The 26,279-nt window shown below is 40.0% G+C and overlaps 1 protein-coding gene across 2 annotated transcripts in view; it reads left to right on the plus strand.

Moving 5' to 3' along the window:
* Positions 1–10,424: 10,424 nt before the first annotated feature.
* LOC149844330 (vacuolar protein sorting-associated protein 52 A-like) overlaps positions 10,425–26,279 on the plus strand; it is a 203,750-nt gene continuing 187,895 nt past the window's right edge. For both annotated transcript variants that reach the window (XM_090000506.1, XM_090000507.1), the window contains exons 1-2: positions 10,425–10,667; positions 11,516–11,556. The gene's annotated coding sequence lies outside the window, so the exon portion shown is untranslated. The remainder of the gene's footprint in view (positions 10,668–11,515; positions 11,557–26,279) is intronic.

A 26,279-nucleotide genomic window follows, 5' to 3' on the forward strand; every position in this document is an offset into this window, starting at 1 on the left:
GCCTTTACGGCAGGGGGGGTCGACCCCCTGCGTTTCCGGCAGGGGGTCGGACCCCCTTGCCTTTCCGGCAGGGGGTCGACCACCCCTGCCGGAAACGCAGGGGGTCGACCCCCCATGCCTTTCCGGCAGGGGGTCGACCCCCCCTGCCGGAAAGCACGAGGAGCGGCGGCTGGCGAGGTCGCCGGTGGCCGGCGCAGTCGACAGCAGAGAGGGGGAGACCTGGAGCGAAGCTCGGGGGCCACTGGGTCGTCGGAACTCAGAGCGGAGGCGAAGAGGTGGCTGCAGGGAGGATCGTCGGTCGTCGGCGGCTGAGGACGCCGGTTGCGAGTCGCCGGCAAAGGGGAGACAACACCTCCCGGCAGCAGCCACAGAGAGGAACAGCAGGGAGGAGGAAGAGGTCGGCGACGGGTCGTCGGTGCTCAGGGTCCCTGGCGCAGCCGCTAGCCAAGCAGGGAGGTCGGCGAGGCGGCGGCGGCCGGACGGTGGCGAGAGCCGACGGGCGGCGGGAGGGAGAGGGCGGCGGGCGGGAGCAATACAGCGAAACAGGAAAAAGAGAAAGAGGGATGGGATTAGGGATTTACGCGACATTTAGCGACGGCTTAGCGATGGAAACATTCCGTCGCTAAGCCATCGCTAAGCCGTCGCTAAATCAAAATACAAAAAACGCGACGGAATATATTATGTCGCTACGCCGTCGCTAATTAGCGACGGATTAGCGATGACAAAGTTCTGTCTCTAAATCCATCGCTAAAATGGTGTTCTTGTAATAAAAAGTAGCGACAAAAAATTTATCGCTAATCCGTCGCTAAGTAGCGACAGATTAGCGATAAAATTTGTTTCCTCGCTAATCCGTCGCGAATTAGCGACAGATTCTATCTCTAGCTAATCTGTCGCTAATTAGCGACGGATTTTTTCCGTCGCTAATTAACAATTTTCTTGTAGTGGTGGTGCAAATGCATCACCCAATAAAAAATTTTTATGCAACACTTTCCTGCTCACACACACCACTTAGTTGTGGATATCTAGAGCTGTTGTGATTGTAGTTCGAAGATCATACTGAGCATGATTTGAATATATAAAAATAGAAGTAATTTTCTTATCGTAGTTCGGAGATCATGCTCGTCATGATTTTAGATAGCAAAATATGGAGTATATTTTTTACAGGTACATGTTTGAGCATGCATTTGTGTGAATGAATATTGCATAAATTGATGTGTTTGACATGACCATATTGAATGCTACTGTGAAATAATAATTATGTAATCATGCACAAAAACATGAGCGATAGAATCATGTTCATGATAGGATTATGCAAATATCGTTATGCATGAACTGATATGTTTTGTGCTCTCATGAACGAACCATGATTTGTGTGAATGCCATTAATATATATATATATATATATATATATATATATATATATATATATATATATATACACACACACACACACACATTATGTGCGAGACACATTATGTATGAAAAGTTTGCTTTGTATATTGATTCATATGGTGAAACAATGCATATATGACTTGAATCCTCTGTGTATAACTCAAACTACGTAGGAGTTACATATGTTGATGTTTAGTTGCTTTGTATTATAAAGTGTGCATGTTCATGTATGCATTGCATAAAACTCATATTTTGTTTAAGCATGCTTCGAGGTTCAATTTACGAAATACAATATTCTTTGTAGCGATGATATGATGCGTAGGATAATATGCTTCTGTATGATATGATTTAAATACCACGTGATATAAAATTATGAATGCATGCAATAAATATTTAAGTTCAATAGTGAACTATGGTTCATGGAACCTTATTGGTTAAATGTGTGATTTTATGATTTAAGTATCATATGAAATGATATATAATGTGATGCATATTGATTGTATATATGCTTGTGCTTGTGTTGGTGGCTATCGACTAAGATAATGGTCAACTATATTGATGCATGTATCACAATAGTTTTTATTGGATATGGTACTCGTTAAGGAACCATCCCCAAAGAATTCTCTGTGAGGGTATGCATGACCAGATCAGGTAATCCGGCTATAGTGGTAAGTCTCTATAAGAAAGTGCATTGTCCAAGAGTGTGTAGTCCGCAAAGATGATATATTCCTGTAAAAAAGTGTATTGTCCAAAACCAAACAAATCATCCGTCTAGGATGATAATTCTTTGTGAAGTTGTACATTTCCCAGACCAGGCGATCTGACGTGGATCTTGTGAATATTTATATAATAAAATAAAACATTATGATGAATTATGATGATCTTCTGAGTTGATTGAGATAGTCAGTTATGAATCTATAGATTTGACTTTTCTATTGTAACATGATTATATACTGAACTCAGATGTGAGAATCAGATCCTTATTGATTTTAGATCTTGATATGAGGCTATGATTGTAATGTTTATGTTAGTGTATAGGTTAATGACACATCACACCTATAAATGACTAGTTTTGACTTATTAGGTGAATGATACATCACACCTACATAATTTCATTGTAAATGATTGCATTATGATTGTCTGAGTAAATATATCATACCACACCTATATATCATGAATGTCTAACTAAATTACTTAGACGGTATGTATGTGTGTTTCACGCTGGAATGATCAAATGTGATTTAACTTATTGTTTATAAGAATTATGAATGCATATAAAAATGATGCAACGATCTGAATGTCTTAGATGCATATATATATGCAATGGTTTGTATGACTTGAATGCATATAGATTATGCTTTATTATCTGAGTTAAGGTTGAATAAAATATTAAGTGATGAACTGTTTTTAAATGCTTTATGTTCGAATGCTTGAAATGAATGACTCATAGGACATTGTTCACTTGTCTATCACTTGATGATTGATGAATAATCTATCATATCTTTACCTTTAAATGCTTGATGTATTTTATTTAAGTTTAAGTTTAGGTTATTTTACCAAACTTTAGTGAGTCTAACCCGTTTTATGGGGGACAGGTAATGCCGGTAGAGTATGATGAGTAGTTGGAGCGAAGGATTGGTCGAGTTGCATCCTCGAGGGTCCACTATTACCTTGTGATCTTGGTAGACATGATATTTTTGCTTTAAGTACTTAATCATGTAGAGACTGAACTATTGTTTTTATATTCTAGTTTAAAATTAAATTAAAACTCTTCATATTTTAGTCTTATATTGCATGTGGTTTGAAATACATATATCTTGTACATTTTGATTTGATTACTATCTTTATTGTAACCCCACCCAAAGTCTTAACCGTTTTTTAAAATTGTTTCCATATTATAAAATCTGAAATTTGGTTTTTAAATTTTAATATTTGAACAATAATTAAGGTTGAAATTTTGGGAGCATTACAATCGTGAACGTAGGTGATAGTTCACTGAACCACGTTAATATTGTGTGTTGTGTTTTCTCTTTATGGTATCAAAGCTTATTGCATCCTGAGTGATTGTAGTGACCTTCTTGATGGTGTCAACATCTATCAATTGCTCCATCAAATTCTTGTACCCCTTTAATCGGAATGTGACAAATTTTGTCATAATTAAACTCAATCATTCAAATTTTCTGTTGTAGAAAACACAATTGCTTGGTATTATTGAGAGTAAAGACTTGATTGACTTTGTAGATGGCGAAACTCCGATCCCAATTCAAACCATAGATGACGTCTCAAATCTAGAGTTTATTGCCTAGAAAAAATTTGACAGGCTGCTGTGAAGATGGATCATGACACTCTAGCTGAAGAAGTGTTGGGTCTCATCGTTGGCCGCCAAACATCCAGTGAGGTATGTAATACTATTATCAAGGCTTTTGCTCATGTCTCTAAGGAACGTGGATTCCTATTGATGCAAAAGTTTTAATTATATAAAAAAACCTCTCGATGAATGAATATGTTGGGTCCACGAAAATTAAAAATGGTGACCGTTCTCTTCATCTGAACAATGTCTTGGTCGTTCCTGATATTAAAAAGAATTTGGTGTCTATAAGATAATTAACTTTTGATATGCCCTGTTTATTTGAATTATCATATGATGGTTTTGTAATTAGGGATAAGAGGACAGACAAGCAAGTGACAATAGAGAGTAGAGTAGGAGACCTGTATGGATTCAACAACTCAAGGAACATGGTTGATCATAAAAAATAAGTTTTCTTTTCTTCACGATTTAGAAACTTAAATTGAGAAGTTTGGCATCAATGACTTGGGAATGTGCATACACAAGTTGACTTTCTTGAGAAAAAATAAATTGATTTCAATAACATCAAAGTTTGTTAAAAGTGCTATATGTGCAAGGTGCCAAATGGGTAAAATAAGTAAACTTTCATTTTCTTTCTGTTGATGACCACTGCACAGAGTTGTTTGGAAAAATGCATTGTGACTTATGCAGCCTTGCTCCTGTTACATCCCATCAAAGATTTAGATTTTATGCAGTTTCTATTGATGAATATTTTTGTTTTTCTTGGATATTTCCTCTAAGATATAAATTTGAATTATGCAACAAATTTATTGAATTTCATAAATATGTTCAAACTTAGTTTGAAAAACAAATACATATTTTTCAAACTGATGAAGGGGGCAAGTTCAGAAGTATTGAACTCGAGACTTACTTAAAGTTGAATGGGATTGTCCACTATAAAAGTTGTCCAAAAACTCCAAAACAAAATGGTATGGCTGAATGAAAGAATTGGTCTATCACCGAACTGGGGTTGACTTTGCTTTTTCATGCTCAAATTCCAACCTAGTTATGGGTAGAAGCTTTATTAACGATAGTATGGATCATCAACCAGTTATCTACACCAATATTGTCTTTGAAAACTTCTTATGAGAAGGTGTTTAAAAAGAAACCAGACTATACAAGCTTGAGAGTCTTTGGGTGCCGATGTTTTTCATATCTCTGGGACTATGCTTCCAACAAATTTTATTTGAAAAAGTTATCGTGTATTTTTTTGGGTTATAGTGATCATCACAAGGGCTACCACTGTCTTTCCCCCCATTGGGCGTGTTTATACATCAAGACATGTTTTTGATGAAAATGTCTTCCCATATTATAAACCAGGACTACTTTTCTCTGCCAACTAACACGGAAGTGAGCTCATAAGTCTAAAAGAATGGTCCACTAAGACTAACTCCTACTTGGTTGAGTCTAATGACTCACAGGATCCAAGAAACGTGACATGTGAGTTACCACATGATGCCACGGTCATACAACCTGCGCAAACTCAAAACCACTTGGTCAATGTTGCTTTTGTGGGTTCTCAGTCTTGTGATTCTTCTCCTGCTGGCGATAGACCATCAGTTGTCAATGGGGACAATGTTGAAGGCACCTCTACCATTCCGCATCCTCGAATCCATCATATGGTCACTCATATGCGGGATGACATAGTAAAGCCCAATCTCAAATACTTTATTGTTCTCTCTGAGCCTCTAGAACCAAAGAGTCTCAATGTTGCCCTTGCTCATAATGGGTGGCATGATACTATACTTGAGGAGATGCAGGCTCTTCATCTCAATGACACATGGGAACTTGTGGCTAAGGAGCCTGCCATGCATATCATCCGGTGCAAGTGAATTTATAAAACCAAACTCAAAAGTGACGACTTCGTCGAACGACCAAAAGCTCATCTTGTTGCAAAGGGATTTGATCAAATTCTGGGTGTTGACTTCCTAGAAACCTTCTCTCCATTGATCAAGCCTGCCACCATACATATTATTCTCACCCTTGCCTTGGCTTACAACTGGGATATTTACTAATTGGATGTTAAGAATGTTTTTTTACATGATCATTTGAATGAAAATGTGTTTCTTAAACTGCCTCTAGGATTTGAAGACTTTCAACGGCTGAATTTTGTTTGTAAACTGAAGAAAGCCATGTATGGGCTCAAACAGGCTCCTTGGGCATGGTATGATTGGTTTGGTGCATTTTTCTCTCTCTTGGTTTCTTTCCAATATTGTTGACCCATCATTATTTATTTGCAAAAGTGGATCCATGATAATTATTGTTCTACTCTATGTTGATGATATTATTTTGACTGACAATGATCCTTGATTTCTTAGTCAGTTCATCTACATTGTCAGTCAAGAGTTCGCAATGAAAAATCTCATATTCTTGCATTATTTTTTGAGCATTGAAGTTCATCGATCCTCTGGGGCCTATTTCTAAATCAGAAGCGCTATGCCTATGAGTTTCTTGACAAGGCTGAAATGGTTGGCATCAAGCCTGTCTCTACGCCCATGGTGACCCATATTGCTAGCACTACGGATGGTGACTTGCCTTTTTGGAATGCTACCTTTTACCAAAGTCTGGTTGGAGGCCTTCAATACCGCACTATGACTCACCCTGATCTCTCTTGCAGTGTTAACTTTGTCAGTCAATTCATGCAGAACTCGACCAATGCTCATTTTCAGTTAAGCGTATTCTTCATTTTGTTCATGACACTATTGATCACGGGATCCGACTGTTATCCAATACATCATTGTCATTATATGCCTTCTTAGATGCCGATTGGGCATGATGCCCCATTACCCAACACTCTACCTTTGGCTTTTACATATTTCTCCAGAACAATTGCATTTCTTAGAGTGCCAAAAAGCAACCTATTGTTGCCCGGTTCAGTTTAGAAGCAGAATACCGATCGATGGCATATACTACTGCTCAACTTATATGGCTTTTGTTTCTTCTGTGTGACTTTGGAGTCTTCAACAACCCACTGTCCTCTTTTGTGATAATATTTTAGCATTTCAGACTACCATCAAGCCCACATTTCATTCACGCATGAAGCATGTTGAAATCGACTATCATTTTGTTTGGAAAAAAGTTGCCTTGGGGGACTCTCATCACTCATTAAGTGCCCTTATCAAAATAACTCGTCAACATTTTTACTATGCCATTACTGCACACTCACTTCCTTGATCTCTAAGTCAAATTGGGTCTCTGCTCCGTCCGCAACCAGTTTAAGGGAGACTATTAATAATAGAGACCATGTCGATAATATAGACCATGAAGATCACGATAATATCATGCACAATAATGTCAACAATGAGACTCTAACAAGCAATTATGATGACCATGGAGATCACGATAATGTCGGGCATGATAATGTCAACAATGAGACTCTCACAAGCGGTTACAATAAGGCTAATATGGCGGAGACCAAGATTATCGACAATGCCAAATGTGGAGCTAATATAATGAAGACCAAGATTATCGACAATATCAAATGTGGAGCTAATATAATGAAGACCAAGATTAGCGACAATGCCAAATGTGAAGCTAATACGATGGAGACCAAGCTTATAGATAATATTGATAATACAAGAGGAGCTAATACGGTTAGAATGAAAGGAGATCAAGATAGCAATCTTATCAAATGTAACAAAGAAAAAAAGAATCTAGAAAGTCGAATAAGTCAATAGCCGTGTAATATTATTAAATAGTGAAAAACTCCACATATGATATGTTGAGTGGAGTATTGTGGATGTAGGTGATAGTTCACGAACCACGTTAATATTGTGTGTTGTGTTTTCTCTTTATTTAGGTGTGGGATTTTACCTTCTCATTTCTATTTTTGGTTTCTACACTGATGAAATTGTGTAATGCGGCATTCAACTAATTCAAAACCTGTTTTTACCACTGAATGGAAATTTTGGTTTTTAGGCTGATGAGTTATGTTATGGTACACAACGCATGTTCTAATTGAGTAGCCGATCAAAATTCAAATGGCTTATCTGTTGAGTTTCCGGGCAGGGGGTGGGGGTTGCACTCCATATAGGGCATTCACCAATTTGAGCTCTATGCCTCCAATGAAGGTTTTTAGTGCTTCATGGCCCACTACAACATATGCCCACACTGTTCTTACAACATTTGGCACATGATTATGTTTTCCAGGGATATGCAGTGTTAATTTGGCCAAGAAATCTTAGTAAAAGGTGTACAGGACTGCAAGAACTGGGATCTTCCTGATAAGCAGAGTGGATTTTGGAGAAATAAATTAAGGCTTCTTATTTATCTTCAGAGATTTATTTCATTTATTAAGTGTTCAAAGAATAAAGTCTGACATTAGTTCAAGTTTTGTCAAGCATTGCGAATTGAGATATAAAATGCATGCATTTGTGTTCTAATTGTGATATTATTATTGTATCTGTGTGGCACATCTATGTTGCATGTTCTTTTTTATAGGGTGAGCATGGTAAGAGTCTTGGAGTCCCATATCTGCCAAGATGATTCATTTTGAGTGTGATCAAAAGACTAAAGTGCATGAGTCACCTTATTAACCATGCATAGTTGCGAGGAGAGGTTGTAAGCAAGAAGAATCAGACGAGAATAGGAGCTTTGGTGTTTTTGTATGCAGAAATGCTTAGGGCTTGTTTGATCCCCCATTTCCGGACAGCGCAGCCGCTGAAAATAGGGATCTAACAAATGATGGACGTGATAGACGTGTGGAACGCCGTCCGGTGCATCCTTATTTCATTGATCCAACCATTCCACCCCTATGTTACGCTGAGAACGGGATGAAGAAGCGACTTAAAAAAACAGGCGGATTAGGGGGGTTCTAACCCCGACCATCTCATTCTTTCCTTCCTCTCTCTCTCATCCTTGTGTAGCGGCCAAGAGAGGCCACCGGCGGCCGACCACGACACCCTGCTTTCTCTCACTTTTTTATTCTTTCCTTTCTCTCTCTCTCACCCCCATGCAGCGAGGTCACCGACGACGACGACACCCATGTCTCTCACTCTTTCTTCTTCCCCTTCTTTTAGTTCTCTTCTTCTTCTTCTTCTTCTTCTTCTCTCTAATTAGGGTTTGATTAGAGCTTTGATTAGGGATCTGAATAAAAAAATTCTTTGATTAGGGCTTTTAATCATTTTTTTTAATTAAGGCCTTTTATATTTAGTTTGATTAGAATTTTTCTTTGATTTTTTTATCAAGGCTTTAAATCAAACATCTTTAATTAGTGCTTTTCATTAGGTTTCTTTTATTTGATTAGTTTTTTTCTTTGATTAAGGCTTTGAATCAAATTTCTTAAATTAGGGTTTTTATAGTTAATTCGATTAGTTTTTTTTTCTTTGATTTTCTTTTATTAGAGCTTTTAATCAAATTTCTTTAAACAAGACTTTTTAGAGTTAATTTGATTAAGTTTTTTCTTGTATTTGATTATGGTTGTTTTTCTTTTAATAGGGTTATATATATTTTTATTATGGTTTATTGGATTTTATGGCTTATTTATAATTTATTTTTCTTGTAGTTTAAGGTTTTTTGGTTTATTTATGATTTATTTTCTTGAATTTTAGGGGGTTTATAATTTATTTATGGGTTTTGCATTTGTATATAAAAAATTATGAATTCTTATTTGTTTGCAAATTACCCAAAATTTAAATACTTTTTTCTATACCTAGATCCAGTTTGAAGCATTTATATATCAAAAAATATTAATTCTTATTTTTTGTCAAATTACCCAAATTTTAAACATTTTTTTAGTTTTTAGATCCAATCCGAGAACTATATCCAAACTTAAAATCCATAATAAACACCGTAAAACACTTATATGGTTAGGCTGATTGAGTCTTACAATACAAAATGTTGTTATCCGACCCATTATCCATGTGTATTCATGTTTTTCGCACAACACAAAAGAAACGTTGGAATTTGAAACACAACTTTAGTGTATAGCCAAAATAAATGTTCAGACATACCTATTTCAGCAGGAAATCCTTCCCCTATTTTGGAACTATCTAGCCGTGGATTCCCTACATCCAAGTGTCATGGATACCATTTGGGTTAAGTACAAGTTAGACAATCCAACATTTGTTATTTTTACTTTAGATGCTATAACTAAAAAGACTGAAAAGAGCCATGTTACATATTTCATGACTCATGTTGATCCCTTTCTACATCAAATTGGATATATGGTATGATATGGTCTCTAAGTTTTTGAAATATAAATCCAATGAAAATCCAAAATATATTAGGTTGGGATAAGCATATAAATCCATTAGGAGACGATATAGAAATTGTTGCAGAATTGGACGAAGACAAGGCATGATAAAAGGAAAAGTCATATATTTTAAATAATGATCAAATTTACCTACTAAGGCAAGCCAGCCCCAGCGTAGGCCCAGCTAGCCTGGCTCAGGCGAGGCCTCGAGTGGGCTTGCCTCAAGGGGAGGCTTGGGTCATGGTCGCCTCATGCTCGAGAGAGAGAGAGAGAGAGAGAGAGAGAGAGAGAGAGAGAGAGAGAAGTCTGCCCCCACCCCCTCCCCCTTTTCGCCGTCACCTTGTTTACGAAAAACAAAAAAGTGGGTGCTTTCGGGTGGGCCGGTTTGGGTCGGACCCTAGTTGGCCCACCCAGCGCCGCACGCACCCATGTGACATAGCCCGTAAGGGTGGTGATAGTGGAGCCTGCAGGGTGATTCGAACCAGAGACCTGCATAGTGCGACACCAAGCGAGTCACCTGTCATATTTCGACCCTCTTTCTGTTCGTAAAGGGTCCTACCGATCGACGAAATCTTCACAGCATCCCCGAACCTGGGCTCTTCTGGGGCGAATCGAGGTTTTCTATTCTTCTTCTTCCTCTTCTTCATCTGATCGCAGTGGGAGACGGGAGGAAACAACGGGCAGAAGGCCAAGACGTCGAGGGAGAAGCAATCAGAGAAGCAGAAACCGTGAACGGTCTCGTCTTCTCTCCCTCATTTATTTTCCCGATCGCAAGGGAGATCTACGTCTTGACTAATTGTTTTACTTCACAATCAGCCGACTCAGGATTTGTGATGTTATAATGCATCTAAGATTTGTTTTTTTTTCACTTTATATTGTTAATGTCTCATTCTAGATAGAATCTATGTCTCGTGGTCCTAAAATTGTCTTCTCCATCAAAATTCATTTTCTGCATATCGGATTAAATAGAAAATCCAAGTTGTGGTCGTTGTCTAGTTATTTTACCCACTCTTTCGGGTTATATTATTATTATTATTATTATTATTATTATTATTATTATCCTTCTTCCCCCTTCTCTTGCTAATGTCGCAGGAGTATGGAGATTTAGTTGGCAATTGATGGACATTGAGGGATTATTTAAAGGAGGAAAACGAAGGAAAATGCGGACAGTTATAAGTTCAGTTTAAAGTGCGTTGCCATTGGATAATTCAGCGAGAGGAAAGCTTATGTTATTGCAATTCTAGTATTGCATTCATGTGCTATGTTACTTCTACTGCCCGAGATTGAAACACTCTTGACACTTCGAGGACATAGACCTCACTTTTCATTCTGTCCTTCCTTGATCGGTGACATGTATTTCATATCTTAAATCGTGAAATTAAAAGTTGCAGCATATCTTAAATCGTGAAATTAAAAGTTTCACATTTGCTTGACCCTTTTCTATAATGAAGCTAGGTTACTGCGTTTATAAGCATCATAATGGACTTGGGTTTATGGAATTGATATGAACTTGGCTTTCCATGCACCACTGTGTGCATTATTTATGGGCATTGATGATGATACTTTTGTCCGAACATGTGCAGGCAACCAACTTGAAGCGAACAAGAAGGCAACAACCGTCTAGGTAACCATTGTCTTGTTATTTGTCTGCATTCCTGTTTGTGTTCTGTGGTAGTCTAGAATTGCAATGCCGTTATCTGAAATCAGAGGATTCAGTTATTCCTGCACACATGGATCCAAAATTTAAAGTGTTATTATCTATTTGATGTCATTGTAAATTGGTTAGTAAGAAGTTGAAGTGTAACGCCGGTGTAAAAAAAAAATTTTTGCGTCCGACTCGTGTCAGACACGTGTCGGGGTTTGGACCGCTGTATAGAGCCCGGATCCGGGTCCGAACCGGACCCGAGCCTAAACCGGACCCGGGTTCTCGAAGCCTCGAGAACCTGCGTCTTTTAAAAGACGCAGGCATCTCGGGACCCTCGCCCCTTCTCTCTCATCTGCTCCGTCTCCCTCAGGCCGCCGCCGGCGATTGGAGACGCCGACGAGCAGCTCAGTCCGGCAGGCCTCCTCGACGACCAGCGATCCTCCCTGCGGCCACCGAGCGCCGGCGACTCCCCGCCGATCACCTGTTCGCCTCCTCTCTCAGTCTGGCAGACCCCCCCGATGTCGCAAGCACTCCCCTCTCTGTCTCCCTTTCTGCTGCCATCGACGATCGAGGCTGCCAACAGTCGTGTCGGCAATCTTCACTTGCGGCAACCCTTGTTCCAGATGCCGAAGCTGCCGACAACCCTCCATCTTTGCTGCTGCCAACGACCGAAGTCATCGACATCCTTTTAGCCATCGGCGACTTCGTCGATGTCCCCTTCGTCGGTGTGAGGCCCTGTCACTCCCTCCTCTTTGTGTCCTCCAGCACCCACCTCGGCAAACACCCCCCTTCATTAGAGGCTGACACGGGTAACCCCGAGGCCATCCTCTCCTCGACCCCTTTTCGCCCATCGAGCGAGGTTTCTTTGCCATCGTCCGCCCTTCTCCCTCTTCTCTGCTGTGATCGACGACCGTGTTGACGGCCTCCAGCCGCCATTTTTTCCCCTGTTCCCGACCATCGCCACCCTTGCTGAGGTAGCTCAGCCGACGTCCGCTGCTGCTCTTGTCTGTGCTCGCATTTCGAAGTCGCTCGCCAGCGACTTCTCCCATTGCCGTGGTCGTTCGAGGTAAAACTCTCCCCTCTCCTTCTCTTCTGTGTTGGGTTGGTCGACAGGGGGGCTGAGCCCCCTGTCGTCACCTCTTGTCGGCAGGGGGTTAACCACCTGCCTTCCTTTTGGGGTTGGTCGACAGGGGGGCTGAGCCCCCTGTCGTCACCTCTTGTCAGCAGGGGGTTAACCCCCCTGCCTTCCTTTTTTGGGGTTGATCGACAGGGGGGGGAGCTAAGCCCCCTGTCGTCACCTCTTGTCGGCAGGGGGTTAACCCCCCCTGTCATCGCCTCTCGTCGGTAGGGGGCTCCACCCCCTGTCTCTTTCTGTCTCGGCAGGAGGCTCTGTCCCCCTGTCCTTGTGCCTGCCTGCAGGGGGCGAAGCCCCCCCCCCCCCAGCTTTCCTGTTTTCGAGCAGGGGCTTACCCCCTGCATCTCTGTTGTTCTCCGGCAAGGGGCTTTGCCCCCTTGCCTTGTTTTTGCTGCCGGCAAGGGCAGAGCCCCTGCCTGTTTCGTTCCCAGCAGGGGGCTGCGCCCCTGTCTCGTGTTCTGACAGGGGGTGTCCCCCTCTGCCTTGTTGCGGCAGTTGTGGCGGGGAGCCTCTGCTCCCTCCCCTGCCTTTCTTTGTGCTCGCAGACAGGGAACTCCTGCTCCCTGCCTCTGCTGTTTTTGCCAAGCAGGGCTGAGGCCCCTGCCTCTGGCACCCTTGTCTGCAGGATGCAGAGTTCCTGCATCTGCCTTTTGCAGGCAGGAGGCCTTGTTGCCTTTATTGCTTCTTGTTTATTTTACGACATATACTAATGTTCTAAGCTTTCCAGGTTGAACGATGGATCTAGCTCGCCCTCTGCGGCTCGAGCTCTTGTTTGCCTACGCTGCATGCGTACGAGGACCCGCAACCCCTTAAGGTAGGGGATTCTTGCATGAAAGGACAATGAACGGATAAATGCTAAAATAAGAAAAGATAACTAAAAGAGGATGATATATGTATACATATAATATATATACGTATGTCTTTACCTTCAAGGATGCGGTTTCGCGATCCTTGTCCTCTTTACTTTCTCGCACTTTCTTTTCTGTCGCCGCCGCGCTATATGTGCCTGGGCTTTTCATTTCTGTCTTTACATTCCATATCTTTTAACTCAAGGACGCGGTTTCGCGATTCTTGTCCTCTTTACTTTTTCGCACTTTACTTTCTTGCTGTCCCGCGCTTTGCGCCCTGACATTTACTTGCTTATGTCTGCCTTGTCCTCCAGGATGCAAATCCTGGTCCTCCTTTACGTTCTTGCACTTTACTTTCTTGCATTTACTTGTTGCCCCACGCTTTATGCGCCATGGCCTTGCTTCTGCTTTACTCTCTGTACTTTACTTTCCTGTGCTGTCTGTTAAAACATATGTAATAATACCATAATACCCGATAGGGGTATTATGGTCATTTCACAAAGTACCCCATAGGGGTACTTATTTTATTTCTCGTATTTCACTATTTTTTATTTTTCTTTTTAATTTTATTTTTGTATTTTTTGGATACCGAAAAGGGGCCCCACAATGGAGTCGTTGGGGCCCCCAACGGTCACATATGTGACCGTTGGGGGCTCCCAACGACTCTATTGGGAGCCCCTTTGGTCTCCTCTTCTTATAAATAGGGGGAACCCCCCATGTATGTTGTATTGCTCTTGAGAGCTCCTCTTCAATAATAGTGATATTATTTTTCATGTGTGTAGCCTTTTTATAAGGCCCTTTGTATATCCCTTAGTGGATTTTCTCTCTTGTGCTTGTTGCACTTGTCCGTGTGGGACATAGTGAATGCTTTAGCATTCTTGGTTTCTTCCGCTTATTTCATTACATGGTATCAAAGCCATAAGATCTTCTAAAGGTAAAATCTTGTCTCTCTCTACTTCCTTTCTTTCTCACATCTTCATTGTGTAGCAATGGAAGTCAAGATCGATCTATCATTCAAACTCAATGGAAAAAATTACATGATGTGGGCATCCGCAATGGAGAATAATCTCAAAGGCAAGAAGCTTTGGGGTTATGTAATGGGAACCGTTCCGGAACCCCAACTTAAGCTCACAAAGATGGAAGGAGATCAAGAGAAAGCACTTGAAGGCGATGCTCGTCTCAAGGCCATTGAAGATTATAATCATCAAATGGAAGATTGGGAGAGCAACCATGCAAAAATCCTAGCATGGTTTATGAATAATGTCGAACTTAAGGTATGTGCAAATATTGCAAAATTCCGCCGGGCAAATGAAGCTTGGTTTTTTATGAAGGGTATGTTTACCCAAAAGGATCTTGCAAGAGCTTATTTCTTGCAAGAAAAAGTAAGAACCACAAAACAAGGTGACATGAGCATACAAGATTACTATAGTGCTCTAAATCCTTTGTGGGATGAATTGGCTCTTTTAGAGCCTAAATGGGTATCTATGGAGGATGTGGTTCTAAGACAAAAACAAATAGAACAAGATAGATTGTTTCAATTTTTATTTGGGCTTCGTCCCGAATTTGAACAAGTGAGATCCTCACTTCTCCATAGATCCACGTTTCCTCCCTTAGAAGAAGCTATTGCCGAGATTACTCAAGAAGAGACTAGGCATAGCATGGGTAAAAGCATAGAGGAAGTTCTTGCCGTATCTAAACCCGGCAATCATGTTAAAACATATAAACCACCTCATTTTGGTAAGCAAGGGAGTGGTGGAAGAAAAATGATTATATGTCACCATTGTTATGAGCCGGGACATATTAAACCCGTTTGCCCAAAGCTAAATGGGGCATTCAAGCCAAAGGTGGCTTCCGTTGAAGAATCCACCACCAAAGAAGAAGACGGCAAGAACGGGGATCTCAAAGACACTCTTGGACAAATCTCCTTGGCTCTTCAACAAATTTTAAAGGTCACTTCTTCCACCTCCGGTGTCGCCATTGCCTCATCATCACCTCCCGGTACGTACTCTTGGATTTTAGATTCCGGAGCTTCTTTTCACATGACCCCTCATGAAAATGCATTAACCAATGTGCACACCAATTCAAAAATGTCTTGTGTCTCTACGGCCGATGGAACTTTTCTCAAAATAAATGGTGTTGGAACTCTTGATTCTAAAAATGTTCAAAATTTCCTTGTTCCAAAAGTTAGAATAGTTCCAAAATTAAATCTTAACCTCTTTTCCGTTTCTCAAATAGCCGACCATGGATGTGAAATATCTTTCTCATCCCAAGGGTGCTTTGTGCAGGATCTCCGGTCCGGGAAGCGGATTGGGCAAGGCCATAGGAAGGGAGACCTTTATTTTATGGATAATTTAATGCTTTCAAATACCTCATTTTGTACTTATGTCCAAGACAAAAATATTGAAACTTGGCATAAAAGGCTTGGACATCCAAGTTTCTCTAAAATGTATCTTTTTCCTTTTGGTCACAAGTTTTGTAAAGAAAAAGATATCAATTGCAAAGATTGCATTTTTGGCAAAATGAAGTCTACTCCTTTTCCTATTAGATCCTTTGTGACAACAAGACCTTTTGAATTGGTGCATTCCGATGTTTGGGGGCCATCTCCGGTTCTATCTAAAGGTGGTTATTCATATTATGTTACTTTTATTGATGATTATACTAGATATGTATGGATTTATTTTCTTAACTTTAAATCGGAAGTTTTTAACTTCTTTAAAGAATTCCATGCAAAAATTCAAAATCAATTTAAAAGTCAAATATCCATTCTTAGATCCGATTCGGGTGGAGAGTACTTATCAAATGATTTTCAAGCATATCTAAAACAACATGGCATTTGTCATCAAAAATCTTGCCCAAGAACTCCTCAACAAAACGGTCTAGCGGAAAGAAAACATAGGCATATTTTGGAAACCACTAGATCCTTACTCATTTCTAAAAATATTCCTAAAATTTTTTGGGCCGAAGCCGTGTTAACCTCCACCTATTTAATCAATAGGATGCCATCTTCAAAATTGAATAATATCTCTCCTTATGAAAAACTTTTTAATATGACACTCGACTACAATCGTCTTCGGATTTTTGGGTGTAAATGCTTTGTTCTTTCACATAAAAGAGATAAATTGTCACCTAAAGCAATAGAATGTGTATTTTTAGGATATGGTGAAAATCAAAAAGGCTATAGATGCTTTGATCATAAAAACAATAAGTTATTTGTCTCCAAAGATGTAACCTTTTTAGAAGATGAAAATGGATTTGACATATTGGAAAAATCAAATGAAATTGATTATATGTTTATCAATGATCTTTTAGAAGATTCATATGATGACTCTTTGAGTCATCCGGAAATTTTAGAAAATACTCATGATTCTCATGATGATGATGTATCACCAACTAATGGTGACAATCTCCAAGTATACACTCGGCGTGAGGAAGCCCAACCTATTAGTGCTTTAGAAAAATTCTTGCGGCTTAATGAACCCCTAGAAGAAACCTCCCTTAGGCGTTCTTCTAGAGAATCAATTCCACCTAATAGGTTTGTCTCATATGAAACTCTTTCACCTAAATATAGAGCTTGTCTAATAGCCTTGCATTCTTACTATGAACCCTCCCATTATAATCAAGCAAAAAGTATACCTCATTGGGTTGAAGCAATGAAAGTTGAACTAGATGCTTTAAATAAAGCTAAAACTTGGGAAATAGTTCACCTTCCTCCAAATAAGAAAGCTATAGGATGTCGATGGGTCTACAAAGTCAAAACAAAAAGTGATGGTTCCCTAGAGCGCTATAAAGCTAGATTAGTTGCTAAGGGATACTCACAAGAATATGGCATCGATTATGAGGAGACTTTTGCTCCCGTGGCTCGCATGACAAGCGTTAGAACTTTAATTGCGGTAGCATCATCTAAGAAATGGCCTATATTCCAATTAGATGTTAAAAATGCCTTTCTTAATGGTCAGTTGAATGAAGAAGTATATATGGACCCTCCGCCGGGAATCAGTGTTAACCAAGGTCAAACCCTTCGGTTATTAAAAGCCTTATATGGTCTTAAACAAGCCCCTAAGGCTTGGTATGATAGATTTAGTGCTATCATGTTACAATTGGGATTTCGCTCATGTTATACTGACACTGCTCTTTTTATTAAAAATGCAGGTAATAGTATCATCATCCTTCTGCTTTATGTTGATGATATGATCATCACTGGCAATGATGAAAGCAGTATTCTTAAAGTTAAAGATATGTTAAAACATAATTTTGATATGTCTGATCTGGGTTTCCTCAGGTACTTTCTTGGTATAGAAGTTGCATACTCTCCTCGAGGGTATATACTGTCACAGATGAAGCTTGCTGCAGACATATGCTCCAAATTTGGGATTTCAGATGATAAAAAGGTGGAGACTCCCGAGGTTATCAATGCTAAACTACGAATGGAGGATGGAGTTCTGCTGGACGATCCTACGCCCTACAGGCAACTCTTAGGCTCCCTCACCTATCTGACTATCACCAGGCCCGATATTGCTCATGCTGTGCACTCTGCAAGCCAATTTCAGCATGCTCCTACATCTGTGCATATGAGTGCTGTGCTCCGGATCATTCGTTATATTAAAAATACTTTGACTAAAGGGCTATTCCTATCCTCAATCTCTTCCTTAGATTTACTAGCTTATACTGATGCTGACTGGGGAGGAAACCCAAATGATCGAATCTCAACTACTGGCTTTTGTGTGTTCCTAGGAGATTCGCTAATTGCTTGGAGGTGCAAGAAACAGCAGAAAGTCTCATTGTCTTCTACTGAAGCAGAATACAGGGCTATGGCAACCACTACAATGGAGCTGGTGTGGCTTCGAAGTCTTCTTCAAGATATGGGAGTCGAAATTACCGGGGCTTCGAAGCTTTGTTGCGACAACAAAAGTGCTATCTACATTGCCAGCAACCAAACTTTCCATGAGAGGACGAAACATATTGAAATGGACTGTCATTATGTACGTGATGAATATCTTCGTGGGACAGTAACACTGCCATATGTCACTTCAGAATATCAACTTGCCGATTTCTTCACCAAAGCCCTGCCTGCTCCTCGCTTCTTGTTCCTCCTTGGCAAACTTTCGGTCATTCCCCCGTAAAGTTTGAGGGGGGGTGTTAAAACATATGTAATAATACCATAATACCTGATAGGGGTATTATGGTCATTTCACAAAGTACCCCATAGGGGTACTTATTTTATTTCTCGTATTTCACTATTTTTTATTTTTCTTTTTAATTTTATTTTTGTATTTTTTGGATACCGAAAAGGGGCCCCACAATGGAGTCGTTGGGGCCCCCAACGGTCACATATGTGACCGTTGGGGGCTCCCAACGACTCTATTGTGAGCCCCTTTGGTCTCCTCTTCTTATAAATAGGGGGAACCCCCCATGTATGTTGTATTGCTCTTGAGAGCTCCTCTTCAATAATAGTGATATTATTTTTCATGTGTGTAGCCTTTTTATAAGGCCCTTTGTATATCCCTTAGTGGATTTTCTCTCTTGTGCTTGTTGCACTTGTCCGTGTGGGACATAGTGAATGCTTTAGTATTCTTGGTTTCTTCCGCTTATTTCATTACACTGTCGTGCTTACTCTTGCACTTACCTTTTGTATGTGTTCGTCTTTACCTTGTTGCCGCACTTCGTGCATATGCTTTGCTCGTGTATGTATTCTCTGTCGCATGCTTCTTTACTTGCTTACGCATATCGTTTAATCGAGATGCAACCCCATGCTTCGTGAGTCGTCCTTTACACTTGCGTAGTCAGTATAGGATCTCATACCTCACAAGTTGCTTACGTAGTTGCCTGCTTGTGCGTTACGATGATCGAGGTATGATCTCATACCTAGTGCGCAGCTCTAGCGTTCTACCCTCGCGGTGCAGCTTCGCCCATCGAGTCTTGTCCCTCGATTTGCCATTGTATTAGTATGTGTACGAGTTTGTCCCTTGTCAGCTTGCACTCCCTGAGTGCAACTTCGAGTATATAGTGTATATCGTTTCACTGGTCTTACAAGCCACAACACACACTTATGCACTTCGGTTCTCCAAAAACATCGTCTTAGGTGCAAACCTATTTTCAAGATATATAGCTTCGTAAAGCAGAGATAGCAGCTGAATCTCTCAAACCGATGTATTTAAGAAAGGTGTGTCACAACCTCAATTTGCCTATCCGCTACAACTCAGATAACCTTGTTTAGGAGCCTGTGCACGAGTAAGGCGGGGACCCTAGCAAGGTACTTGCGCCATTGCTAGATCGACGTTACATCACTCCTGATGCAAGACCTAGTTTCTAGGATTTTCTGGTTCAACCAAGATAGTAGCGCCTTCCTTCCTTCGTAAAGGTATTGTTAGATTTCTTACGAGGAATCCATGTTCCTCCTCTTGTAGTTGTACTCTTAGTCACGTACGGTATGTTTGGATTACGAAGAGCAGGACGAAAGGTCTGTAGTAACCTCTAAACGTGTGTTGACACATTAGGTAAATCCTGTTATGTTGATATTCGCCTAATAGGCAGAATGATTGCGATTGTCTAAAGGACCTGAGCACGATAAGTTGGAACTTGAATGAGTTCACTGTAGACTTCTGTAAAGTAGAAGTGTTGGGATTTCCTGCGAGAGATCCATGCCCCTCTCATCGTGGTTGTACTTTTGAACAGGTACATTGCGTACTACGATGAGTAGGATGAGAGGTCTATGTCTGCCTCGAACATGCAATGACATGTGTTTGAGATCACAAGAGTGATGTTTTTACCCTCACTACGGATTGACCCTTTTCATCGTGGTTGTACATTTGAATAGGTACGTTGCGTACTGCGGTGAGTAGGATGAGAAATGTGTGGTTGCCTCGAACGCGCAATGGCGCGTATAATTCACCTAGATAACGGTCATGCGCCTTCACAGGCAAGATGCTCGATTGGGTTGAAAGACCAGAGCATGTAGAATGAGACGACGGTTAAGAAAACCCTCCGTCGTGCTCATTCGGGACAGTTCATCAAGAGAGAGGATGGATGGTACAAAACTCCGATGGACAATCATTAATGGCAATCTCAGGCAAAGATCCGACTTCCCCCATCATCGGAGGTTAGGGGAAATCCTTCAGGCCACTTCTGCAGAAGTTCGGATGCGCATCCATTGGGCCTTTGTTTTGCCTTTGGGGATTTACTCTCTTGGTCACTGGCCGTCCCCTTAGGAGCGGACTCAGTCAGTCATTCGGGGTATAATAAAATACATAGCATAATAGACCCCCGAATCGATCTCGGTTGTTTCTACGTTTTGCCTTGTGCGTACCCACAACGGCCTGCTCATAATGAAACAAGATATAACTTATACACATGATCACGAGATATGCGTGTTGTGACGTGAACTGATTGCTTGCTTGTTAGCTCGGTAGTTCGGTACGCTACTTGTTGAGCTATGTACGCCTATCGAGGCGTTACTCTAGTTGGTTAAACTGCTTACGCAGTTCCTTGCTTAGTATTAACTAGCTTCTCATACTAGTTAAATGCTTATCCTGCGTAGCTTATTAATTGCTTATGATGCAATAACTTGTGCCTTAAAATTAATGTAGCTATTTGCCAATAGACTGAGCCATCCAATGATACTTGTATATGTATTATGAGCGTCATTATGAATGCTTGTCTTATGCAATTGCTTTGCTTGACTGGTGGATAGAGTTAGTTACTCTTCACCTATAGTATCTGTTGGAGTGCTATAGTGACTTGTTTAGTACTATGGTTCTCACTGCTCTTGTAAATAGCTATTTACTTTACTAGAGCTTTGCTCACTCCACAATACTTTTGTTAGTTCTGCTAGTCTTGCTTTTCCCTGCTTGAGCTAGCGTTTATCTTGCTTATTGCAGCCTTTGTTCTTTCTTGTCTTTTGCACCCCTATTAGTCTGTTGTGAGACTGACCCATTTCATGGGCAGGTGGTGAACAGGTTGAGACAGCTTGCGATGACACGATGACGCGATGCATTCAAGATAATGCCCTTTCCCGACGTTGCGCTCATGGGGACCCTTTTGATAGATGTGGTATAAAGTTTCTTTGAAAACATCTCTTCTGATTAGAACTCTAGATTTCTAAAACTGTATTACCAAAACGTGGTTCTTCTTTTCATTTCAATAAAATATGTACTTGAATTGCAAATCGGTTTATAAGGGGAAGTCTGCTTTTACGTTGTAATGAGCCCAAAGTCTAGGGACTTGCTATTTGAACCTGATCTTCCGCTGAACTTCTGTTTCAAACTTTGATAAATGATTGATTTCAAAGCTTTCAACCTTTCTCACAAAAGGTTTCAAGTCCACGATTTTGGGGCGTTACATGAAGTGTCTTTCTTAGTTAGTGCAAAACCTTTTATTATTAATTCTATCTTTGTCAGCTTGTCGCTGAGGTCCAACTTTATAGATGATGCCGCTGAAGGATGTGTTTGACTGTTGACATTGTCCAGAAGTGGGATGCATGACCAGTAAAGCGTTAGGTTCGAGTTAGGGTCATTGCTGTTGTTAGAACATCTGAAACCATGATTTTAGAAATAAACCCCTTTTCCACTATTTTCAAACAGAGACTGATTTGAAGAAATTTGACTTTTGTTCAAATTTGAAATTTTTGTTGCCTTGATTTGTTTGTGTTAGGGTCATTTTATCATACAATCATGTAGAACTGCTGGAGTCATCCAAGTTGCTGTTACAAAGTAAACTTGGTTTCAAGGAGATTTTGGACTTTAAGATATCCTATTGACGTATTTGTCTGGTTTGGCAGTCCAGTTGAGTTCTTTGGTTCAATATGGATAAAAATGACTCCATTCAGTTGATTCCCGTCAAGCATGGTGGCACCAACTATACATTTCGGGTGCAATTTTTTTATTATTATTTTGTAAGGAAAGCAAAATTTATCCAAAGAAGGAGATTCAGTAGATCCAAAGCAAGGACCTTGTTGGTTGACCAGTAGTCAGCTTCTCAAGGATGAAAGGTCAATCAAAAGAGTCAAAGACATATCTCAAATAGTCAAAATTCATCCGTTTTACACTTCTCAGAGATGCACAGGAGAAAAACATGTCGGATAACCTTGTACAGAGCCACTATTCCCAAAAAAATAGCCTTTGAAAATTCTATTATTCCTTTCCCTCTAGATGATGTAATAAAATGGTGCACTTCCACGAAAGCACTTGAATCACACAAGTGAAGTATCTCAAAGACAATTTAAGCAAGACCCATAAAAGGGTAAATATGGAAAAAGGCAAGAATGAAATAAGGGATTTTATTCATAATATGAGTAGAAGTCACACATTACATTAGAGGATGCACCCCTATATATACACAAAGTGAAGAGGGGAGAAGAGGACTCCTAAAAGTGTCATTGCCAACGACTCTTTATTAGTCAAGTCTTGACTAAGACTTGACTAATAAAGTTGGGTCTAGTTCCATGTGAACTAGAGACCCAAAAATAACAAAAGAAAAAAAAGTTAAGAAAAAGAAAAAGAAAAATATTTTTATATATAATAATAATATAATATAATAATATTATTATATATAAATATATATATTATATTGGTTACATTTTAACACTCCCCCTCAAACTTATGGTACAACTTACAATGAGCGAAAGTTTGTCTAAGAGAAAGTGAAATGTAGGAGCTGCAAGAGGTTTGGTGAAGAAATCTGCTAATTGATATTCTGATGTAACATATGAGTGCCATGTAAGTATTCCTCTCTGACATAGTGACAATCCATTTCAATGTGTTTGGTGCGCTCATGGAAAGTCCGGTTGCTTGCAATGTAGATTGCATTCTTGTTGTCACAACACATTCGTGAGGCTTGTGTTGCTTCAGCTCCCATATCAGCAAGCAGTCATCTGAGCCAAACAACTTTCATTGTGGTGGTCACCATGACTCAATATTTAGCTTCAGTGAAGGAAAGAGAAACTTTCTGCTGCTTCTTGCACCTCCACAATATTAGAGATTCACCTAAAAATATACAAAAAACCAGTGGTTAAGTGCTTATTATTAGGATCACCTCCCCAGTCAGCATCAGTATAAGCAATTAAATCTAAAGATGATGATACAGACAAGAAGAGGCCTCGTAAGAGAGAACTTTTTAAATATCTAATAATATGAAAAATAGCTCCCATATGAACAGAAGTAGGAGCATGCTGGAATTGACTAGCTGTGTGTACAACATGTGCTATGTCTGGTCTAGTAATGGAGAGATAGGAAAACACTCCAACAAGCTGTCTGAACGGAGCAGGATCATCAAGAAGTTTTCCATCATCAATTTTTATTTTAACATTGACTACTTCTGGAGTGTCCACTTTCTTATCATCTGTAATGCCAGACCTGAAAACAATATCAAAAGCAAATTTAGATTGAGATATCAAATGCCCACGACGGGAGTAAGCAATTTCAATTCCTAAAAAATATCTTAATAATCCTAAGTCAGACATTTCAAAATGAGTTTTAAGAAGACTTTTGATATCAGCAACTCCCTGTTTGTCACCTTCGGTGATGATCATATCATCCACATAAAGAAGGAGAATAATGATACCTGCATCAGATTGTGAAATTGTCTATGAAGAGACAATACACATACAAGCATAAATACTTTATAAAAGATGTGCACGAAGGCACTCTCACAACAAAATACGCAAAAAGCGTAAAAGTAGCAAACATGCACTTAAGGCATGTATTTTATAGGAAAAGAGTAAATGCTTGAGACTCTCAAGCTTGAGAATAACAAGGGGGAACACCCCTATTTATACAAGAGCCAAGAGGTGCAAAGGGGGGCTCCAAAAGGAGTCGTTGGGGAGCCCCCAACGATCACATTTGTGACCGTTGGGGGCCCCCCAACGACTCTATTGGGGGACCCCCAAAGTGTAACGCCCCGAAATTTAACCCAAATTTTTAGGGATTTTTTTTTTCAAGCGGAAACAACTAATAATTCTCGGGTTAAGCATTTCAGAACGATACAGGAAGGTAAAAGCAAACCACACCATTTATTTCCACTTCAATAATAATAAAATCCAACATCAAAGTTTTCACATTTAGTCTCAAAACAAAAATCTCAATCTGAAAGTAAGCAGAACCGCCAGGGAACAATGGATCAAGTCTCGGTCAGCGCCTCATCCCGCATCGCTCATAGAACTACTCTTCTCCTGAAAATAATAGAAATTATAGGAATTAGACTACCACGTCTAAGTAGGAAAACTGTAATTATTCTTGCAAGTAGATCATGTGTCAAGTGTGATGTGGGTGTCGTGTTTGAATTACAGTCTAAACATAACCACATAAGGATTTCGATGCAATAGCAATCATAGACATATATCTGAATAGAAAGGTAGATTATGTAACAATTATACTTAAGCACAAGAAGCATTTTATGCAACTACAACAATTAAGTAAGGTATTAAGCAATTCAAGCAGAACTTACACTAACATGAACAACATCCATAATATGAGTTCAATTAACTAATAAATACACAATTTAGGATGTCGTTTCAACATAAGCAACGAATATAAAACATGATGGAAGAGTAAGCAATTGTCTCTTTAATGACTCCCATACAGTGATACCTAACTGTTCTAGTTAGTGTTTATCTTCTCTTATCCCGCGGGTACACACGGGCCAAGGCAACCATCACAGAAGAGAATGTCCGGGGGTATATTATTCAGGGTTGTTTTATTAACCCGAACACTCTAACTGTGACTGAAATCCCAAGGGAGCGGCCAGTGACCGAGAGAAACTCCCAAAGGCCAAAACCAAAACAGGATGCATCCCTCACTTCTGCAGAAGAACAAAAGAACTACCACCTAGGATAAATTGGTAGTCTGGGTCCCCCAACTCTGAGGACTGGGACCAACGAGTCGCTTTACGCTCGAAACCAAAACACGTGTCCCCAGAGTTTTGTACCACTTACCCTCTCTAAGGTAAGCCCAAGAACTGGGTGGGTTAATCTTTTCATTTAATTTATTTCCCGAAGTACAGGGCATTTCTCCAACTTCCTTCTACTACCATGGCAGTAGAATTCCCACCCTTAGTCAATTTACCCAGGGTATAGAGTCGTCTCAATCCTTTGTCATATTGATTTCATAACCCACCCAAAGTGCTACGGTGCCTTTAAACCAGTCAAGCACGAATGTTAAAATTTATGTGGGTATTAACCTTTTTAACTTGAGTGCCAAGGTAAAGCCTGCAAGTACCAGGCTTGGTGGTTCACCTGCCAGCCTTAATCCACAAACAATTACACATAAATGAAAATTTACTCTTATTCATCAATCACTACCATGGATTTCTTAAACTAAAAGAGTGATTACAACTCTCTTTGACTTGCATGATCATTAACTTAGTTCGGCCCTTTATAAGGACCAATGGTGATAAAATTTACTAACATGATGATTGGCACATTCACAAACCACTATGGATAATTCATTTATAGGAACGTAAGATTCCTATGCATACTATTTACAACATGTAAAAAGGGAAGTATGCATCCCCTAAAGATCTTGAAGTATTTACAATTGTTGAAACTAACATATGCAGTGTTTATAGCCAATATGCCAAAACATAACCTTTTGATGTGCATCACAAGGCAGGCCGAAATTAATAGAGTCTGTAATCCTATTTTGCCTATCTCAGTTATACACCACAGGAAATTCAAGGTACTAGATCACCCAATCATTACAATGTATATTTTTTTTTTGAATAATTAAGTA

The sequence above is a fragment of the Nuphar pumila genome, chromosome 3 (assembly GCF_984573655.1).
Source record: "Nuphar pumila chromosome 3, dmNupPumi1.hap1.1, whole genome shotgun sequence".
Lineage (NCBI taxonomy): Eukaryota > Viridiplantae > Streptophyta > Magnoliopsida > Nymphaeales > Nymphaeaceae > Nuphar > Nuphar pumila.